The sequence below is a fragment of the Amblyomma mixtum genome, chromosome 3, assembly GCF_055824585.1.
Source record: "Amblyomma mixtum isolate Tamu chromosome 3, ASM5582458v1, whole genome shotgun sequence".
Lineage (NCBI taxonomy): Eukaryota > Metazoa > Arthropoda > Arachnida > Ixodida > Ixodidae > Amblyomma > Amblyomma mixtum.
In genome coordinates, this window is record NC_143014.1 from 22158398 (window position 1) to 22178220 (window position 19823).

At 51.1% G+C, this 19823-nt stretch overlaps 1 protein-coding gene across 3 annotated transcripts in view; it reads right to left on the reverse strand.

Moving 5' to 3' along the window:
* Nucleotides 1–19823, reverse strand: part of LOC149349416 (uncharacterized) — a 51588-nt gene that overhangs the window by 17787 nt on the left and 13978 nt on the right. The gene's annotated exons all lie outside the window — the stretch shown is intronic.

A 19823-nucleotide genomic window follows, 5' to 3' on the forward strand; every position in this document is an offset into this window, starting at 1 on the left:
TGCGCTGTTTTTCCAATTCGTCTAACTTATACCCCGGATTTGTGGCACTGAGCGCCCTGGGTGCAGCATAAAACATCAGCGCACCTTCATACGCTGCATGGAAGGAGTGGTGTACGAGATACCCCTGACCTGTGGAATGTCCTATATAGGGCAAACGGGGAGGTGCATCAACAAACGCCTTGGGGAACATGACAAAAAGGTAGCGAATAATAAAGATAAATACGCCACTTTGGTGAGCCACGTTAACACGTGCAAGTGTGCACCTCGACTGGAAAAGGCAAGGATTCTGGGACAGAGCAAATTCAAGCATGCGAGACTTTTATTGGAAGCCTTTCACATAAAGAAAACGGCAGCCTTGTGCGTGAGTGAAACTTCAGTTAAGTTGTATGCGGCAGAGTACGATTTTCTGAGCAATAATGTTCGTGCTAGGCGATAAGTCACGGCTGCGATAAGGCACGTGGTGTGTAAATGTGGGCGTTGCCCGAGACTATAAATGTATGTGTTTTTTTCGAGCAATGAACAGTTGGAAGTTGGCGCCTGTCCGTTGTCTCCCCGTCTCTTTTTGTGTCCTTGTGAAATTATTTGCGCCTAGGTGTTTTTTTTTATATATATGCGCAGTTCTTGGCAAACTTGTGGCAAGGCTTCCTTTCCACCCACCCACACGTCCGTACGTCCATCCAAGAAACAGAGCAGTCACTGAAATCTAAGAAAGGATAACAGAATGTTTAAATTGCTTTTTTATTTATGGAGTTGATCAGAGGGAAATTGTTAGTGTAACCATCTTTTTCTCTTTTTTTGCAGAGATAATTCACTAGACAGTAGAAAAAAAAAGCACGTGCCGTCATTGGGATCCAACCAACGACTTCCGCATGGGGCGTGCGGTGCTGTACCAACCGAGCTACGACAGCGGCTGTTCATTCTTCTATTTTCGGGGATACTTATGCTGCATGTAAAATAACACTGAGAATGTTCATTAGCGTCACCCTCGACCATAGCGGAGGACGTATGAACGTGCTGTTGCAGCGCAAGTGCGATATAGCACGTAATCGAACAGTAAGGGAACTAGCTGACATGTGTGTCTTCACGAGCCCCTCAATTCTCTGTCCTTGACTACTAATTAGCTTATCGAGGGTCTCAGATCTGGTAGTTTAGATGTATAGGAAGCATGAGAAAGTTCTCGTACAGCAACCTCCCACACAGTTCGATCCCATGCTGCTTGACAATTGCGATATAACAGGACGTTCCAAACTCCGCCGCTATGGTCGGGGCTGGCGCTGGTGAAGACTCTCAAGGTTAGGTTACATGCCATATAAATGCCACCGAAAATAGAAGACTGAACCGCCGCCGTCTCAGCCCAGTTGGCAGAGCGTACCGCACGCGACATACGGAGGTCGTGAGATCGGATCCCATCGGTGGTGTGTGGTTGTTTTTTCACGTACTTTCTCATCAGTTTCGCAGGTAAAATAATGGTTGGACTACAAATTTCCTATTGATCAATTCCGCGAATTAAAAAAAGTAATCCAAACATGCCGAAATGCTATCCTTGGTTCATTGGTTGCTGGCTCTCTTCATATGTGTGTCGTCACGAAGAGCTCTATTTTATCTCCTTGCTTACTAATTAGGTACTGCATGTCAGGCGCCCGAAGTGAAACTACAAGAGAGAAAATCAAAGCGCCGTCGATGTAACAGACCTACCGCCTAACGACGATGTGCAAGCTCCCGTCATGTTTGTTTGTTTGTTGGGGTTTAACGTCCCAAAGCAACTCAGGCTATGAGGGACGCCGTAGTGAAGGGCTCCGGAAATTTCGACCACGTGGGGTTCTTTAACGTGCACTAACATCGCACAGCACACGGACCTCTAGAATTTCGCCTTCATCGAAATTCAGCCGCCGCGGCAGGGTGTCGAACCGGAATTTTTTCGGGTTCGGTTCAGGTTCGGGTTCACGCCTTTCGGGTTCAGTTCCGGGTTCGGCTCCGGAGCGACATTCTGTTCCGGTTCGAACCGCTCCGGATCACGTCGAACCGGTTCAAATGGGTTCAAACGGGTTCAGACTATAAAAAATTCTTAACGTAGATTGTTTTTATTCAACCTTGTTTTGCTGTTTACTTTTCTTCGTGATATCAGCATATAAAACAGCACTGCCAAATTTGCTCAATGCGAGATGTTTTGATTTTACCCACTTTAAATTCCTGTCCGCGGCAAAAAAAAATTAAATATACGCAAGAGCCGTGCAATCAAATGAACTCAGAATCAGTGTACACCGGCTATGTATACTAGACTCCATCTGATGGGGTACATAAGAAGAAAAGCTGATGGATTTTTCTTCTGCAAGACCTTTCACCTTCAGCAGTTTCGGAGTCCTCGTCAGGCAAGTAATAGGTCTGTCTTGAAGCTTGTGTCAATCGGGAATTGCTCCTGTCCGGAGTGCTTACGCGGGCGCCGTCAGGACCGCTGCATGCGCCCACTATGAGCGGAAGCTGCCCTGTATTTGCAGGCATAACCAGCCAAGACATCTTTCTATCACCCCCCAAAAGGCTTGCCAGTCACCCCTCCCCCCAGCACACCTGCAGCATGCATCTAGAGAGTTCACCAAAAATATTTTACTTGCATCACCTGCTCTATATCGCCCTTTTTAACTCGCGGTATATATCTCGACCACCTATAGCTCAGTTTCTTCAAAAACACAGCTAATCGTGGCTTGTCGCTAGTAAAGTGCAAAATTAGGATTTTGGTCTATGGTGATGTTGTCGCCATCTCTGGCTCTGATGAAAAGAATATGATAAAAAAGCAGGCCTGGATTGGCTGGGAGCACTTCGTGTCTGTACGGACACAAACTTGCGACGTCTTCGTTGCGACGTTGCGTTGTGGCAATGTTGCAATTGGTGCATTGCGACAGGAGGAACGTAAATTCGTCAGATAGAATTTTTGACTTTTCTGGGGCGCTTTCAAAGGGAGCCCATGCGTGGGCAGAATTTCTTGCTTCCTTGGTACACCCTGGTGAATCTTTCGTGCAATTTTTGTCCACTAACCTGTGTAGGGATTTTTATTTTTCAAAACAGAAAACCACCGCTTCCTGGCAGCTGTGCTTATTAGGTGACTAAATGCTCATCTGTCTTTTCTGTACATAGTCGTGAAAGAATTTGTGCTGATAAATTCGATTTCCTCAATCTTCGCTTTTCATTAGAATACCTGTACGGCCTCTCCAGAAGGCAGCTGACAAAGGTTATTTTCGGTCATTACTTCCTCTACGCATAAACGCGCCTTTCTTGACGCCGGTGTAATAAAGCCAGTTCAGCGGATGTAGATTCAATAGGCCGCAAAAACCTTTCATGGATTTCAAATGTGGACCTTACGCGTTAGGACATGCCATCGAGCCAAGCGGACGTTTGTGCCGTGATCAGTGAATTGCTACTCGCGAAAGCAACGAGAAGCTATTCAACAACGCGATTATCTGTGATTCTATGTTAGTTTGAGACACAGCTCACTCAGCAGTCTCTTAAAGAGGACATTGAGGTCACGACTTACACTATAAGATTCGTGCCAGTAATGTAGGACACCGGGATTCGGTGTGAACTATTCTTGTTGATGAGACGGCATAGCGTGTGAGGAAGCCGTATGCTTGACAAACACCCACAGTCGCCGCTTTCAGCGGGGTCACTGTTCAGAGGACAGTCCATTTTAGCTCAGAACGTATACATGCTCCAAAACTTAAACCTCCTGACTGGTTGTCCTTTCTTGACGTGTGCGCCTTCAGAAATTTTTATGTGAGGGCAGAGTAAGGGAGTGGCATGAGGCCGCACGCCGAGGTAGCGGAATTCGACCCAGTCAAGTAAGGCAAGACGAGGTCAGGGAAGTTCCTGATATTCCGTGCGGCAACAATAAAAAGAATCTTCGAAGACGGCCGAGTAGCCTAAGGCATCTGTAAACGAAGCTTCTCTGTTGTGCCCGCCGCCACTGGCTCGATTTCCACTTAGGGTTAGAGTACTGTAGTTGTTTTCTTTACCGCGTTAGCTGTTTAGTCTCATTTCTCAAAAATTCAAAACATTCCGTGTTATGTGCGTGTGTCTGTGCGCGCGCGTGTGTACGGGCGTGCGTGCGTGTGCCCGTGCAGTGCGCCTGAGCATGTGTATGCATACGCGTGCACAATTCGGTGGGCGCACATTCGGGCACTCACTGGTAAAAAATTGACAGACGGCTTCAATTGTAGGTAATGCGAAGTTGGAGCACAACTCGTCACACGCCACCTGGTATGTGGCATATTACGCTGCTAGTCGCTCTCGAGGTCTTCCCGTGGGAGCCACCTTCCAGGTGGCGTTTAATTCGCTCTGCTACTTGGACAGCCGGTTACGCCGACTACGACGCGGAACGCAGGAACGGGCGCATAAGAGCTGTGGTCTAAAATGCCCCATCTACCTGCAGCCGAGCTACCTGAGGTGGAATGCTGCAAGCGCTGCACTTGTGCCGTCACAAAGCGTTCCACGAAAGAACGACAACATGAAGCCTGTCGCACATGCAAGCAAAAACTCTAGCGAATCCTGCCGCCGCGGTGCAAAACCTTGTTTTTGTATCGTCGCGGCGGTGAGCGGCGAGGTTCCAAGTTGGAAATTTTCGCTGGGACGCGCCGCTTAGTCGCCCATTCGCTTGCATGTGAACCAATCTTAAGCCTCTCGCCTCAGACAAACAACCCGAAGTCAGGGTTCTCGCAAAGCTTCCGCCCTCACCGTTCACTCACGTTTCTATGTGGCACTCTCGGCAAAAGAAAACGCATTACGTTCGCCGCTATTGACGAGTGTGAACAGTCTCATGGTTCGGTTGCACTGCACGTAAGTACCCCGAAAGCCAAAAGATTAGACAGCCGTCGCCGCAGCGCGGAAGTAGCGGACACCTTAAATTTCCTCACTGTGCGCTTTTCTTTAAAATACCTGTATAGCCACTCCAAAAGGCTGACGACTCAGGTACTTACAGGGTATTTGTTTGGTGTACCTTTAGTACGGCAACCTTTTCTGGAGTTCCTTGACACCAGTGTTTTAAAATGCGTTAAGCGAAAGTGCATTTATTTCTTTTGCTGCAAAAACATTCTTCTCAAAACTGCACAGATCGACGCTGCCTGTCAAGGTATGACTTCATCCTGAGGAGATGTTTGTGCCATGGACGGTGAATTGGCGCCTGTGCAATGCGCCAAATACCATCGAGCATTGTTTTATTCTGTGCAATGAGGCTACGTTCTTATGGGACATATTTACGGCGGACACTTAAGAAGGACATTGAAATCGCACCCATATTAGTACCCGTTTTTTTACAGTGGAGAAAAACTGTGTTGCTCCATATGATCATGTTTATGTTGGTGGGTCCATTTAGTCTCTGGAAGAGCCGCATGAAGGACCGCCACTCCGAATCACCGCGGTCATCGAAATCTTTTTTCCGTGAGCCGTGCGCTTTGGTGCGGGGAGTATATGTTACCCTGGAAGGGCCGCCTTGCTGGCTCCCCTATCTGGATCCATCTGTGTGCCTCCCAGACTTTTGATGTTTAGGGAAGTGGGGACACGCAGGGGTATATGGTGGGCTCGTATTGCACATCCTGGTGTTTTGTGGCATGGGCATACCCCGATTTTCCTTTTCGGCACTATTTCCATGCAAGAAAGAAAAAAATCGTCGCCGTAGCGCAGTTGGTAGAGCACCGGACGCAAAATTCGGAGGTCAAGGGTCCGGATCCTACCCGCGGGATGTGTTTTTTTCTCTTTAATCAATTACCGTTAAAAATAATTACCATATTAAGTTCCTATTGATGAACACCGAAAATTATTTTTAAAAAAGTACATCCGCTATGCTTCTTGGTTTCGATGATTGGTGTCTACCTTTATGTGCGGCAGCGACAGGCAGATATAAGCCGCCCGTCAGAGAATTCAAGATACAGCAGTCCGAGAACAGCCTGACGAAGCTGCCCGCTAGTGATTGATATTTATTTTTTTATATATAAGCAGAACAATTTCAATGCATCGACATAACACAAAATCACTTCATGGCAGTTACATTTCATTTCAGTAGCATGTTTCTAGGAGTTTATCGCATCCCAGCGAGCGCATGTATTTCCGCATTGCCTCTGTGTAATCACTGTATTATTTTTTTCAAAGTATCGAACCGCTGCTACATGCCCGCCTTTCCTTGCTTATTTCCGCCGCGTGCAACAAAAAATGTTCGGACTGTGTAAAAAAAGAAACGCTTATTTATATTTCTTTGTTTTGTAGTAATAGTATTATGTGTGTTTTAACGCGTCAAAGCGACGCGGAGTCCACCAGGAACGCTGTAGTGCAGGACTTCAGATTAACGTAGACAAGCTGAGGTTCCTCAGAGTGGACTCACATCGCACAGCACACGCGCATTTTTGCATATCGCTGCCATCAAAATGCGACCTCGCCACCGGTATCGAACCCGCGACCTTGGCATCAGCAGCCCAGCACCACAGCGACTGAGCCATCGTGAGAGGTCTTATTCATTATATGCTACCTGAGACAAGGAATACCTCAGAAAGTAAATGTTGCACAACGTGATTGGGTCATTGCGCCTATGCTTCACATATATATGGTACACGGCACAAAGAAAAGGAAACAATTCTCACTGAGTTCTTTACGAGTTAAAGCAATGCTAACAATTCGATTAAAGCTTTATGTAAGCTTGTAGAAGGCGGATACTATAAAATCCAACATTTCACATCAATCTAGCGTAAAATACATTAGAATTACCAAAAGCACATTGCGGAAACACAATTAGCTTTTTTCCTAGACAACACTTCTTTCAGTTTTGTTGTCGAACTGGATGCTATTTCGACTGGATGCCATTTTCGCACTCCATAGCGCAGACAGCTATGGGTGGGTAATCTACGCGCTAGCACATGCCATTTTGTCTAAAAAAAATTATACCGTGTTGCAAAAAATGTGCGACTGAACCGAGCCCCGAACCGGTTCGGAACGGTTCCTTTGAATCGTTACGGTTAGGGTTCAGTTCCAAGATGTCGAAAAAAATTTGGGTTCGGTTCAGTTCCAGTTCCGGGCGAAAATTCGGGTTCGGTTCCGGTTTCGGGTTCAGGTTCGGTTCCGGTTCGACACCCTGCGCCGCGGCCGGGATCGCACCCGCGTTTTTCGGGTCAGCAGCCGAGCGCCGTAACCACTGAGCCACCGCGGCGGGGCTCTCGTCATGTCAGATTTGCACAGATGGTGTCTGGTGTAAACCCCCAAAGTTTTGTAATAAGGGAGTAATTACTCATTGGCATCCACCCATGCTTAGCCACACGGCAACTCCGCCTTAGGGGATTACCCTAAACATTGGATCAACCACCCAAGGTTTTCTGTGCCACTTTGTTTGGGATTCACCTACTGCGTGCTAGGCGTGAATTTACACAACAAAGATATGCGCTCCAGATAAAATGAAGTGACTTGTCTATTAATACGCCATTAACCATGTCATTTGCTTTTGGTTGAACCCACGTGCCGACAAGCTGAGCACGTGCGTGCTCCCTTCCAGGAGGCTTCTGAGATTTGCATCGTAAGAATCCACGTTCTTTCCGCCTATCCGTTACGGCGTGGTTCGGGTGTCCACCGAGATGCGAGACAATTACTGCGCAATTTCTTTTCCTCAGAAACCAATTTTCAATTTTTTTTTTCTCGAAAACCGGCCGTAATATGTTCGCACGGCAAAAATAGAACAGAAAATTGGAAGCGAAGAAAATACTCTCTCTGAATGTCGGCTAGAAAATTCGTTTAGCACAGCATACGTGTTCTGTGCCAAATGCGTAACGGTGCGACAAGGGCTTTTGTTGTTGAACGGCGTGATCGGGAGCTGTCTAGTTCGCGTAGTCAAATACAGAGGGCGTTCCAACGGAGGACTGCTGAAGTGGACCGAGAGGCTTCACGCTTCGTGTCCAGGAGCGCGCAGAGCGGCGAAAGACAGCGACGGTGCACGCGAGGCATGAAGCACCAGCCATGTCGGCCTGAGAGTTGGGGGAACCTGAACGCGTCGGCGGTAACAAAAAGGCGCTAGAGTCGTCCATGATGGACTCGGTGACGCCTCTAACGTCTTTTCTTACACCCAGGTGTAAACTTCCTCTCAAACTTCCTCTCTTCCTGTATGGTGTGGTTCGGGTGTCCACCGAGATGACAAAGAATTACTGCGTCATTAATTAGTGAGCTCCCGGCCATGACCACGCTTAGGCTTCGCTGTGATTAAGCGATGTAATGCGACTGATGATTTACTTGGGTAACCTCTGACGTCATCAAACGGATAACGGGTGTCCACCGAGATATGTGAGACAGTTACTCGCGTAATTTCCTTTCCTCAAATTCATTTTCTTCATTACGACCCCTCTTTCTGTTTCTTCTTTATTTCCCACTTCCTCTACAAACGAATGACGGGTGTCCACTGCAGCCACGGGCATACGACCGAGGTGCGACCACGCTCGACGAGAAGTGGCTGGCGTAGTGAAGCTAACGCTTCAAAACCTTGAAATGAATGTAACGTTATAGCGAGCTATAACCTATTTATGCAGTAGCAGCAAGTAAAACAAGAAGTAGCGCAAAATCACGGAGGGCACTTAAGAGTACTACGTTCTTTGAATGCGAAAGTATTTTTTTATTTCATCGCCTTGTTACTTTTTATTTTTCTCTTCCTTTGAAATGACACACCTAACCATTAGCATGCGGTCGTAAGGCAACGCATATATACTAGGTTCAACTTTGGTCACGCACAGGGAACGCGGTTCTGTGGCCTATTGGTGGCGTGCACGCCACGTAATCTGCAAATGCTGAATTCAACTCCCCTTACCTTCAAAGGAAATTTTATTTCTTCAGACACACAGGCGGGCACACAGGCAAATGGGCAGGTAGACGGACATCAGACGGACGGGCAGGCAGACGGGCAGACGGACGGGCAGACGGACGGGCAGACGGATGGGCAGATGGACGGGCGGACGATGGATAGGCAGCCGGACGGACAGCCACCGGGACGGGTCGACGGACAAGCAGAGGGACGGGCAGACGGACAGGCAGGCGGACAGGCAGACGGACGGGCAGACGGATGGGCAGACGGACGGGCAGACGGACGGGCAGACGGACGGGCAGACGGACGGGCAGACGGATGGACGGGCAGACGGACACGCAGACAGATGGGCAGACGGACAGCAGACGGAGAGGCAGGCAGACGAGCAGACGGACAGGCAGACGGACAGGGAGATGGACAGGCAGATGGACAGGCAGACGGACGGGCAGACGGACGGGCAGACGGACGGGCAGACGGACGGGCAGACGGACGGGCAGACGGACGGGTAGACGGACGTGTAGACGGACAGCAGACGGACGGGCAGGCAGACGGGCAGACGGACGGATGGGCAGACGGACAGGCAGACGGACGGGCCGACAGACGAGTAGACGGACAGCAGACGGACAGGCAGACAGACGGATGGACGGGCAGACGGACGTGTAGACGGACAGCAGACGGACGTGCAGGCAGACGAGCAGACGGATGGGCGGCCGTACGGACGGGCAGACGGACGGTTGGACGGACAGCAGACGGACGGGTAGGCAGACGGACGGACGGGCAGGCAGACGTGCAGACGGACGGACGAGCAGACGGACAGGCAGACAGACGAGCAGACGGATGGACGGGCAGACGGGCAGGCAGGCGGACAGGCAGACGGACGGGCAGACGGATGGACGGGCAGACGGACAGGTAGACGGACGGGCAGAAGGACGGGTAGACGGACAGCAGACGGACGGGCAGGCAGACGAGCAGACGGACGGACGGGCAGACGGACGGACAGGCGGGCAGGCAGACGGTAGGCAGACGGGCAGGCAGACAGGCAAGCAGACAGGCAGGCCGACAGCAAGGCAGTGATATATTTGTCGATGCTAGAAGCGCGTCCCACCAGGCATCGGGTCCAGGATCACCGCCGCAGTGCCGAAGGAGGAAGGAAACGTGGGCCGGAGACGGGGAGTAGGGGAAGAGAAGGAAAAAACTGTATTCACATATTTACATTATTTACATAGAGCGGGACTGAGAATGGCTCTCAGTGGAAGGGGAACGTCTTCGTCAACCGTAGTCGACTGGAGCTAGCAGGCTTCTCTCGGCCACACTCACGGCCGAGTTAAATATCGTCCGGTTTCCCCAGATCCCTGGCTGGGGAAAAATGGTCGACGAGCACTGTCCAATCGGATGGACCGAAGGGGACCTTCTTGTTACCGCCCACGGCTGGGCAGGTGCGAGCTTGTCCACTCTGTCGCAGCTGGGTCGAAGAGAGGGGGAGATTGCTGACTCATCCAGCCCCGCGGGAAAGGAATCTCCTGAAGTCTTTCAGCAGGGGAATGAACTTGCCTCCCCGCCGATTGCCCAGAACGCGAGTCGGGGACACAGAATTCTTCAATTATCCGCCAGCGTGACGGCGCCGCCAGGTCGCCTCCGCATTCACGGTGGTTGCTCGGACAATAGCTCCTGGGCCTCGCCTGCCTTCGTCGCCGCTGCACTCCGTTCAAGGAATTTCGCTGGGGTTTTGGCTGACAATGGCCCCTGGCATTCCTGCCACACTAATCCGCTGAGGCTCGGAGGGGCATTCCAAGCATCCAACTTCCCATGGTCGTCGCGAGGTTGTCGACCTCGATGAATGTTCACGGTAGCTGCATGATCGGGCCCACGTGGTCCGAGTGGACACAGGTGTGACGGGAACACACAAAGAGAGTTAAGGGGGGGGGGGGGGGGTAGAAACACAACAGCACGTCCGCCGCCCGAAGAGGTCTCGTAGTGGTTGCAGCCAACGCTGCTGCGCGCAGAGACCTGGAGTTGTGTCCGATCGGCTTTTGGTCACAGCTGGGCCCAAAGGTTCTTCCTGCTTCGTTGACAGCTGTAACGAGCTCAAGCAGCAAGGTACACAGCCCAACCAGCAGAAAGCGCCAAACCGACTTTAAGAACTGCCAAGCTGTTTTCGGTCGACAAAGTCTGTTTAGAAAAAATGAGCTGTCGCGTGAAATTTACGTCCTCCTCCGAAAGTTTCCAAGTTTGACCAAACCAGAATACACAGAGCTTGATTAGTCAAAAGGGAAAAATTTTCTAAAATTTTGGGGGGGTGCCGTAGCACGGTGTATGTCACAGAAAGCCACCGCCCGTGAGAGCACAAAGGGAAGGTGGAGCTGCTGAACACACATACAAACAGACAAAAATGATTCTCGCTAAAGCAAAAGAACAATACAAATTTGCATAGCGGAATAACGTCTGGGGAGTCATGAAAGGGCATTACACGGGAAAGCTTCGGCTGAGGCCATCAGCGTTTCCATTACCTCGCACTTTACTGCAACGCATGTAAACTGAGTCCCGCAATGCCAAGCTCCAAAATTTCACTCTCATTTCGCATAGGAGAGTGTAATGAACAAAAGACAAAAACAAGCATTAAACTCAATATGAGTTTATGCGTCATATCCGCCCCTTGCGCGGCCGTGGTCCGACAGCTGCTTTAGCAGATAAGACATTACATAATGCTAGGAATTTCAGCTTGCATTTCTGTACAGGAGAGTTAAATGAACAAAAGAGACAAGCATTCAACTCAAGAACGGGTTATTCCTCGAACCCGCCCGCAAACAGCGGTGCGACTCAGGGAATTTACTGGTTCCTATTTTTCAGCCGCCCCCTGCGCGGCCGCGGTCCGATAGCTACTCTAGCAGGTGCAACAGGACACAAGGCTAGGAATTTCAGCTTGGGACCCTTAACTGTTCCTCGTCCAAGTCTCGCGGTTCTGAAGTTTGGCTGACGCTCAGAAAGCAGAATGCGAGAAGGGAACGAACGGGTGCGAATGCCTTGCCAGCGTATCCGTCTCTCTCGGATTGGGTTCGCGCGTTGCGTCCCCTTAGCTTGTGTTCCCTTCAAGCGGCGCGTGCGAACTCTTGAGCGCTGAGGTGCCAAATTGGGGCGGGTAACCGGTTGTCCGGTTTTCTGTGCAGCAGTCAACATGAGGCGCACTTTCCCCTTCATTAACATTCCCCGTTTGGCCACCTCTATACGCCGCCGCTCTGTGGAAACCCTCGCTGTTGGTTTGCGGGGCGCGTCACTAGCCATCGCGGAACCGTCACAGGTTAAGTCGTCGGCGTTCGCCTCATTGTCAGTTTGTGATCCAGCCTGCTCTGGCTCACTACCGTTAGAGTTTATAAGGCTTACAGGGCCACGTTTGCCCTCTTCACCCGCGTGCTCTGCTGGCTCTGCGAATTCTGGAGCCTTCGAACTGGTAAGGACCTGCGCAGCATTATCTCCAAAACAAAGGCCTTTTTCTTTGGGAAGCATATCCAAGCGATTTGATAAAATCAAGGGATACTGCATAGGCAGGTTTTGGGAGACGGCTGCCTTGGTCAGACGCAGCTCGAGCGGGCTCTCGTTCGCGACGCGGGCAGTAAGTTGGTCGTATTGGATACCTTTCCTATCCTTATACTGGCGGTACAGCAGGCCAGAACGGAGCTGGAAAGGTATGTTCTTCCGTGACACACCTATGTCACTTTGGTGACTCAAGTTGCGTAGAGTCTGGTCTTTCTCTTGCTCAGCGGTGAACGTTTCTCTGTCCAGACGAAGGAGTTCGAGAAAGCCATCTGAGTGGGGCAATGCTAGATTGGTATTCAATTCCTCACCTAGCCCCAGCTCATCACTCGTGCCTGATTCGGAAGACTCACTATAGCTTGCACTACTATCGGTGCTCTTTACCCCTGTGCTAGAAGTGAGTAAGTCCTGGGCTGGCTCGTCATTAGGTAGCGCGGAACCGTCACGGGTTAAGTCGCCGGCGTTCGTCTCATCGTCAGTCTTTACTAGAGATTGCTCTGCCTCGTCACCGCGAGAATTTACAGGCTTCGGGCTTACAGGTTGAGGTTTGCCCTCTTCAACCACGTGCTCCGCTGGCGCCGCGACCTCACGAGCCTTCGAAATGGTAAGGACCTGCGCAGCATTATCTCCAAAACAAAGGCCCTTTTCTTTGGGCAGCATATCCAAGCGATTTGAGAAAATCGAGGGTTGCTGCTTAGGCAGGTTTTGGGAGACGGCTGCCTCGGTCAGACGCACCTCGAGCGGGCTCTCGATCGTGACGCGGGCAATGGGCAAAGACACACTAGTTTCTGTGGAGCATAACTCATTTTCGGGTGTTTGGTCGCGAGCGGCTGTCGTTCCCTGATCGTTGAACTGATCATTGTTTCGAGGCAGCGCTGAGGCGCATTCCTCGCTTACAATAGAACTTGCAGTTGCCGCTTTCAGCGCGCGACTGCTTTCTGGAGGACTACCTTTTTGCGCTGCGCCTACGCCTATCTGGGTTGCAAGGACAATCTGTGCGGCATCGCGCTTTTCAGCTAACGCCGCGCTCTGGCTTGGAGCTCCACAGTCGCTGTAAGGTTTGCCCTCTTCAACTACGTGCTCTGCTGGCGCTGCGAATTCACGAGCCTTCGAAGTGGTAAGGACCTGCGCAGCGTTATCTCCAAAACAAAGGCCCTTTTCTTTGGGCAGCATATCCGAGCGATTTGAGGAAATCGAGTGATGCTGCTTAGGCAGGTTTTGGGAGATGGCTGCCTCGGTCAGACGCACCCCGAGCGGGCTCTCGTTTGCGACGCGGGCAATGGGCAAAGACACGCAGTTTTCATTCACGATTTTAATTTCACTTCGCGCCGAAACCTCCTGATTTATTGTCGAATTCCTCTCGGCGCGCTTCGCCAGTAAAGTTTGCAACTCCAAACGCATTAAAGCAAGTTGCCTTTCATCGGCTTCCTTGAGACGAAGGCGTTCTTTTTCTATCCTGTCAGCCTCCTCCTTAGCGGCTTCCTTGCGGTAAAGGCGCTCTTTTTCTATCCTGTCAGCCTCCTCCTTAGCGGCTTCCCTGCGGTAAAGGCGTTCTTTTTCTATCCTGTCAGCCTCCTTCTTAGCGGCTTCCTTGCGGTAAAGGCGTTCTTTTTCAACCCTGACGGCCTTCTCCTTGCGTTCATTTTCAACCCTGTCGGCCTCCTCCTTAGCGTTCCTGATTCCCTCCTGAATGACCTCCCAGGTCTCCAAAATTTTGTCACCCTCCTCCTTAGCACCACATTCCTTAATAGCCTCAATCAGCTGCGGCTTTCTGTGACTCTTCCTGGCCTCAATACCCAGCTTTTCACACAGCAACATCAACTCTGGCTTCTTTAGCTTGCTCAAATCCATGGCAACTTCCGAACGAGGACTTTCAATACAAGCTGCTACGTGAAATGCATAAGCGAGCACGTGCAGAAAAACAATCTACAGGAAGTGATAAATTTCCAGAGTTATCAAGCCTGGCAGATTCTTAAAGAAAGTCAAGCGCTCACCACTGCTGAAGCCAGGACCAAGCGTGGAAGATCCCGCCGCTGCCAACCAGTTGATATATTTGTCGATGCTAGAAGCGCGTCCCACCAGGCATCGGGTCCAGGATCACCGCCGCAGTGCCGAAGGAGGAAGGAAACGTGGGCCGGAGACGGGGAGTAGGGGAAGAGAAGGAAAAAACTGTATTCACATATTTACATTATTTACATAGAGCGGGACTGAGAATGGCTCTCAGTGGAAGGGGAACGTCTTCGTCAACCGTAGTCGACTGGAGCTAGCAGGCTTCTCTCGGCCACACTCACGGCCGAGTTAAATATCGTCCGGTTTCCCCAGATCCCTGGCTGGGGAAAAATGGTCGACGAGCACTGTCCAATCGGATGGACCGAAGGGGACCTTCTTGTTACCGCCCACGGCTGGGCAGGTGCGAGCTTGTCCACTCTGTCGCAGCTGGGTCGAAGAGAGGGGGAGATTGCTGACTCATCCAGCCCCGCGGGAAAGGAATCTCCTGAAGTCTTTCAGCAGGGGAATGAACTTGCCTCCCCGCCGATTGCCCAGAACGCGAGTCGGGGACACAGAATTCTTCAATTATCCGCCAGCGTGACGGCGCCGCCAGGTCGCCTCCGCATTCACGGTGGTTGCTCGGACAATAGCTCCTGGGCCTCGCCTGCCTTCGTCGCCGCTGCACTCCGTTCAAGGAATTTCGCTGGGGTTTTGGCTGACAATGGCCCCTGGCATTCCTGCCACACTAATCCGCTGAGGCTCGGAGGGGCATTCCAAGCATCCAACTTCCCATGGTCGTCGCGAGGTTGTCGACCTCGATGAATGTTCACGGTAGCTGCATGATCGGGCCCACGTGGTCCGAGTGGACACAGGTGTGACGGGAACACACAAAGAGAGTTAAGGGGGGGGGGGGTAGAAACACAACAGCAGACACCAAAACAGACCGCAAGAAAGCAAAACAGACAGCAAGATAGACTGACAGACGGACAGGCAGGCAGCTAGGCAGGTAGGTAGGTTGGTAAGTGGGTAGGTGAGTAGGTAGGTAGGCAGGTATGTAGGTAGGTAGGTGAGTAAGTGGGTAGGTGCGTAGGTAGACAGGTAGGTAGGCAGGTAGGTGGGTAAGTGGGTAGGTGGGTAGGTAGGTAGGCAGGTAGGTGGGTAGGTAAGCAGGCAGGTATGTAGGTAGGTGGGCAAGTGGGTAGGTGGTAGGTATGTAGGTGGGTAAGTGGGTAGGTAGATGGGTAGATAGGAATTGATAACGATTGCACAGCTACTATAGTTCTCCATAAATTCAGCAATAAAATTCCAATACGGAAAGGTGTCAGGCAGGGAAACACGATCTCACCAATGCTCTTCACTGCCTGCTTACAGGAGGTATTCCGGAGACTTTAATGGGAACAGTTGGGGATAAGAGTTAATGGAGATTACATGAGTAACTTGCGATTCGCTGATGACATTGCCTTGCTAAGCCACTAAGGACAAGAACTGCAAAGCATGATCAATCAGTTAGACAGGCAGAGCAGAACGGTGGGGCTAAGAATTAACATGCAGAAAACCAAAGTAATGTTCAACAGCCTAGCAAGGCAACAGCAGTTCGCAATTAGTAGTGAGGTGCTGGAAGTAGTAAGAGAATATGTCTACTTAGGGCAGGTAGTGACCGCAGATCCGGACCATGAGAGGGAAATAACTAGAATAAGAATGGGGTGGAGCGCATATATGGCAGGTTCTCTCAGATCATGAATGGTAGCTTACCAATATCCCTGAAGAGAAAAGTATACAACAGCTGTATCCTACCGGTACTCACCTATGGGACAGAAACATGGAGGCTAACAAAGAGGGTTCAGCTTAAGTTAAGAACAACGCAGCGAGCTATGGAAAGGAAAATGATAGGTGTAACGTTAACAGATCGAAAGAGGGCGGAGTGGGTGAGGGAACAAACGCGGGTTAATGACATCTTAGTTGAAATCAAGAGGAAGAAATGGGCTTGGGCAGGGCATGTAATGCGAAGGCAAGATAACCGCTGGTCCTTAAGGGTAACGGAGTGGATTCCAAGAGAAAGCAAACGTAGCAGGGGACGGCAGAAAGTTAGGTGGGCGGATGAGATTAAGAAGTTTGCGGGGATACAGTGGCGGCAACTGACAAAGGACAGGGTTAATTGGAGAGACATGGGAGAGGCCTTTGCCCTGCAGTGGGTGTAGTCAGGCTGATGATGATGATGAGATAGGTAGGTAGGTGGGTAAGTGGGTAGGTTGGTAGGTAGGTAGATGTGTAGGTAGGTAGGTAGGTAGGTAGGTAGGTAGGTAGGTAAGTGGGTAGTTAGGTAGGTAGGTAGGCAAGGGGTTATGTGGGTGGGTGGGTGGGTGGGTGGGTAGGTACGTAGGTACGTAGGTACGTAGGTACGTAGGTACGTACGTACGTACGTACGTACGTAGGCAGGCAGGCAGGCGGTCGGTCGGTCGGTCGGTCGGTCGGTCGGTCGGTCGGTCGGTCGGTCGGTCGGTCGGTCGGTCGGTCGGTCGGTCGGTCGGTCGGTCGGTCGGTCGGTCGGTCGGTCGGTCGGTCGGTCGGTCGGTCGGTCGGTCGGTCGGTCGGTCGGTCGGTCGGTCGGTCGGTCGGTCGGTCGGTCGGTCGGTCGGTCGGTCGGTCGGTCGGTCGGTCGGTCGGTCGGTCGGTCGGTCGGTCGGTCGGTCGGTCGGTCGGTCGGTCGGTCGGTCGGTCGGTCGGTCGGTCGGTCGGTCGGTCGGTCGGTCGGTCGGTCGGTCGGTCGGTCGGTCGGTCGGTCGGTCGGTCGGTCGGTCGGTCGGTCGGTCGGTCGGTCGGTCGGTCGGTCGGTCGGTCGGTCGGTCGGTCGGTCGGTCGGTCGGTCGGTCGGTCGGTCGGTCGGTCGGTCGGTCGGTCGGTCGGTCGGTCGGTCGGTCGGTCGGTCGGTCGGTCGGTCGGTCGGTCGGTCGGTTTGATGGTTGGTTGGCAGGCATATGGGTAGATGGATAATTATTAGGCTCTCCATTGTATGGGGGTGGTTACTAGTGTTACCTGACCATTACTTCCTAACGTGCAAAATATCTTCGGATTAATTGCCTATTTTCTTCCCATTTCTAAACTACACTCTTGACCTTCTCCACCAATCCTTTAGTCGTCTCTTGTTTCTAATTTTTGAAAATTGAGCATATGGCTATTCCGAAACCCTGCTGCAGGGGTGGCCAAACTGCGGCTCCTCGCGGGTCCAGGTGTGGCTCGCGGCTCTCTGGCATGTGTACCCTGTTTTCCATTTCTTCCTCTAAAGACAGCTTCTCTTATGTTCCAGAGAGGTTCGCACTTCCCGAACGGTGCATCGCAATGCAGAGCAACAGTCAGCAGTCGCTGCATGAGAAAGATTCACGGTTACCGCCATCTTTTTGTTGCAAGAAATAAAATAAAATTGCAAGCCCCGCCCCCCTTTATGTCGCGGCTGTTACTAAAAAAATATTTTTTGTGCCTCTTTGCATATGCCTGTCTGGCCACCCCTGCACTAGTGCTTCGCGGACCCCTGAGGCGGCACTGTGGACAGAGGGTTGGAGGTTCTTACACTGTATATGTTCTGTCGTTTCCCTGTCTTGCAGGAAACAATAGCAAACGTCATCCGTCGTGTCAAATTTTTGCCTGTAAACTTCTTACTCAAGCACCCAGTATTGGCCTTGAAAAGTGAACCACTCCGTTTGGAAGTGTCCAAAAAGTTTTCCCTTTTAATCCTAGATATAGCCGTCCTATAAAGCTCCAACATCGGCTTATCCAGCATTTTCTTTTCCCAATGCCTATTTTCTGAGGATCGTGCTTTCTGTATCAGGGCTGTCTTACTATCCGTTTCTTCCCTTTCTCATTTGTAGTTATTAGCAAGCAAGTCGTCTAGTTCGTCGCCTCCATGTACTGTCGGTACTGCGTCGGCACAAGCACTTGAAAATTTTTGTCACTAATCGCTTCTCATTCATATGCCTCAACTGTACTTTATACTGCACCTTACTTTCTGCTTCACGCGCTTCGAATGTTACCACACCCATATCACCTTGAACTGCTTCATTAGCAATGTTTCCATGTGCCCACAAGGCAAGGTTGACCAAGCGACGCAACGCCGCTCCAGCAGACCTTTGCCTCCTTCGCGCATACAAGCCGGCCGCTTCCAAGAAACTAGCACGGGCCGGCTGCTTCCACGAAAGCTAGCAGGGACGACACCGGACCCCTACAGCCCCGCCAATTGGCGCATTCCCCATTACCCCTGACTAGGCACCAAACTAGGTTTGGTGCCTAGTCATTTGCCTTTGCCATAGCAGGGCGTGATTTACATTGTCGTAAGCCCCTCAGATGTCTAAAAACGCCATCCACAGAGGTCCCATCCACAGGTTCTTCACTTGCAGCAGTTTCGATATATTGGGTGACTGCAAGCAATTTGTCGTCTAATTTACGTCCTTTTCCAAAAGTTCTCTCCAAATCCTTGATGGCTTGCATTGCTATTCGATACGATACCGGTATGTCACCAATACAGGGCTATATTCCGATCTTTTTAACATTTGCCTTTGTTTAGCAGACTTATTCTAATCTCTCGCCAGCTTGCTGGGATTTCGTTAATTGTCAATACGTCACTTCTTCGCGAATTAACGAATCCATGCGGCACCTGGCAGCGCAGGCAAGAAACGAAGAGCGGAGGCCCAATAGCAGACGACCCTCGCCAGCCTACGTTAGCATAACGCTCATAATGAGAGCCCCAAGAAAAGGAAAAAAAGCGAACAGGAAACCAAATTTGCACCATGCCTCAGTCCGTGTCAACGCAGTGACACTCCATTTCATAAATCTTCGTGCTGTAACGATCGGCGCCGAAGAATTAGCCGTATTGTGATTCTTCGCGTATCTGGAAAAGTCACACCGACAGTACAATTTTCGTCAGTTCTGGTGGTACGATTTCATCTTTCCTATTATCTGATATCTCCTCCTAAGGTCGCCAAGCTGCGAAACTCCTGCGCAGCTGCTGTGCCCGTACTCGCCTTTGTTATCGCAACGTCGGCACGCCTAAACAACGGCAACAGCTGGGATAAGAGCGCACTTCAGCCTTGCGCTATTAAGTTATAGCTATTACGAATGATGTGTGCAGAGGAGCAATCTATGATTGTCGGCTTTTTTCGTCGCATCTGTTCTCAATGGGCCGGTGGCGCTGGACCCAAAACTGGACCGCTACTGCGACAAGGGTCGGCGCCGCTCGGCGGACTGTAAATTTATGCACTTGAAGTATGAACCCCGTGTTTGTATTGCGTGGGCTGCGAGGAAGCGACGCACGGCCGACACGGCAGCCGTTACACAAGTACCTTTATTCCGAACAAGGTCCACGAAGGGCCCACGCCGAGGAGCCAAGTCCGCACAACCAGTGACGGGTGAGCAGAGACGCGCGCTGGAAGGTATGCGTTGCTCGCTCGCAAGATGGTGCCGTTGGCATGGAGGAGTCCCTTCTATAGATTTGATGCGCTTCCATATC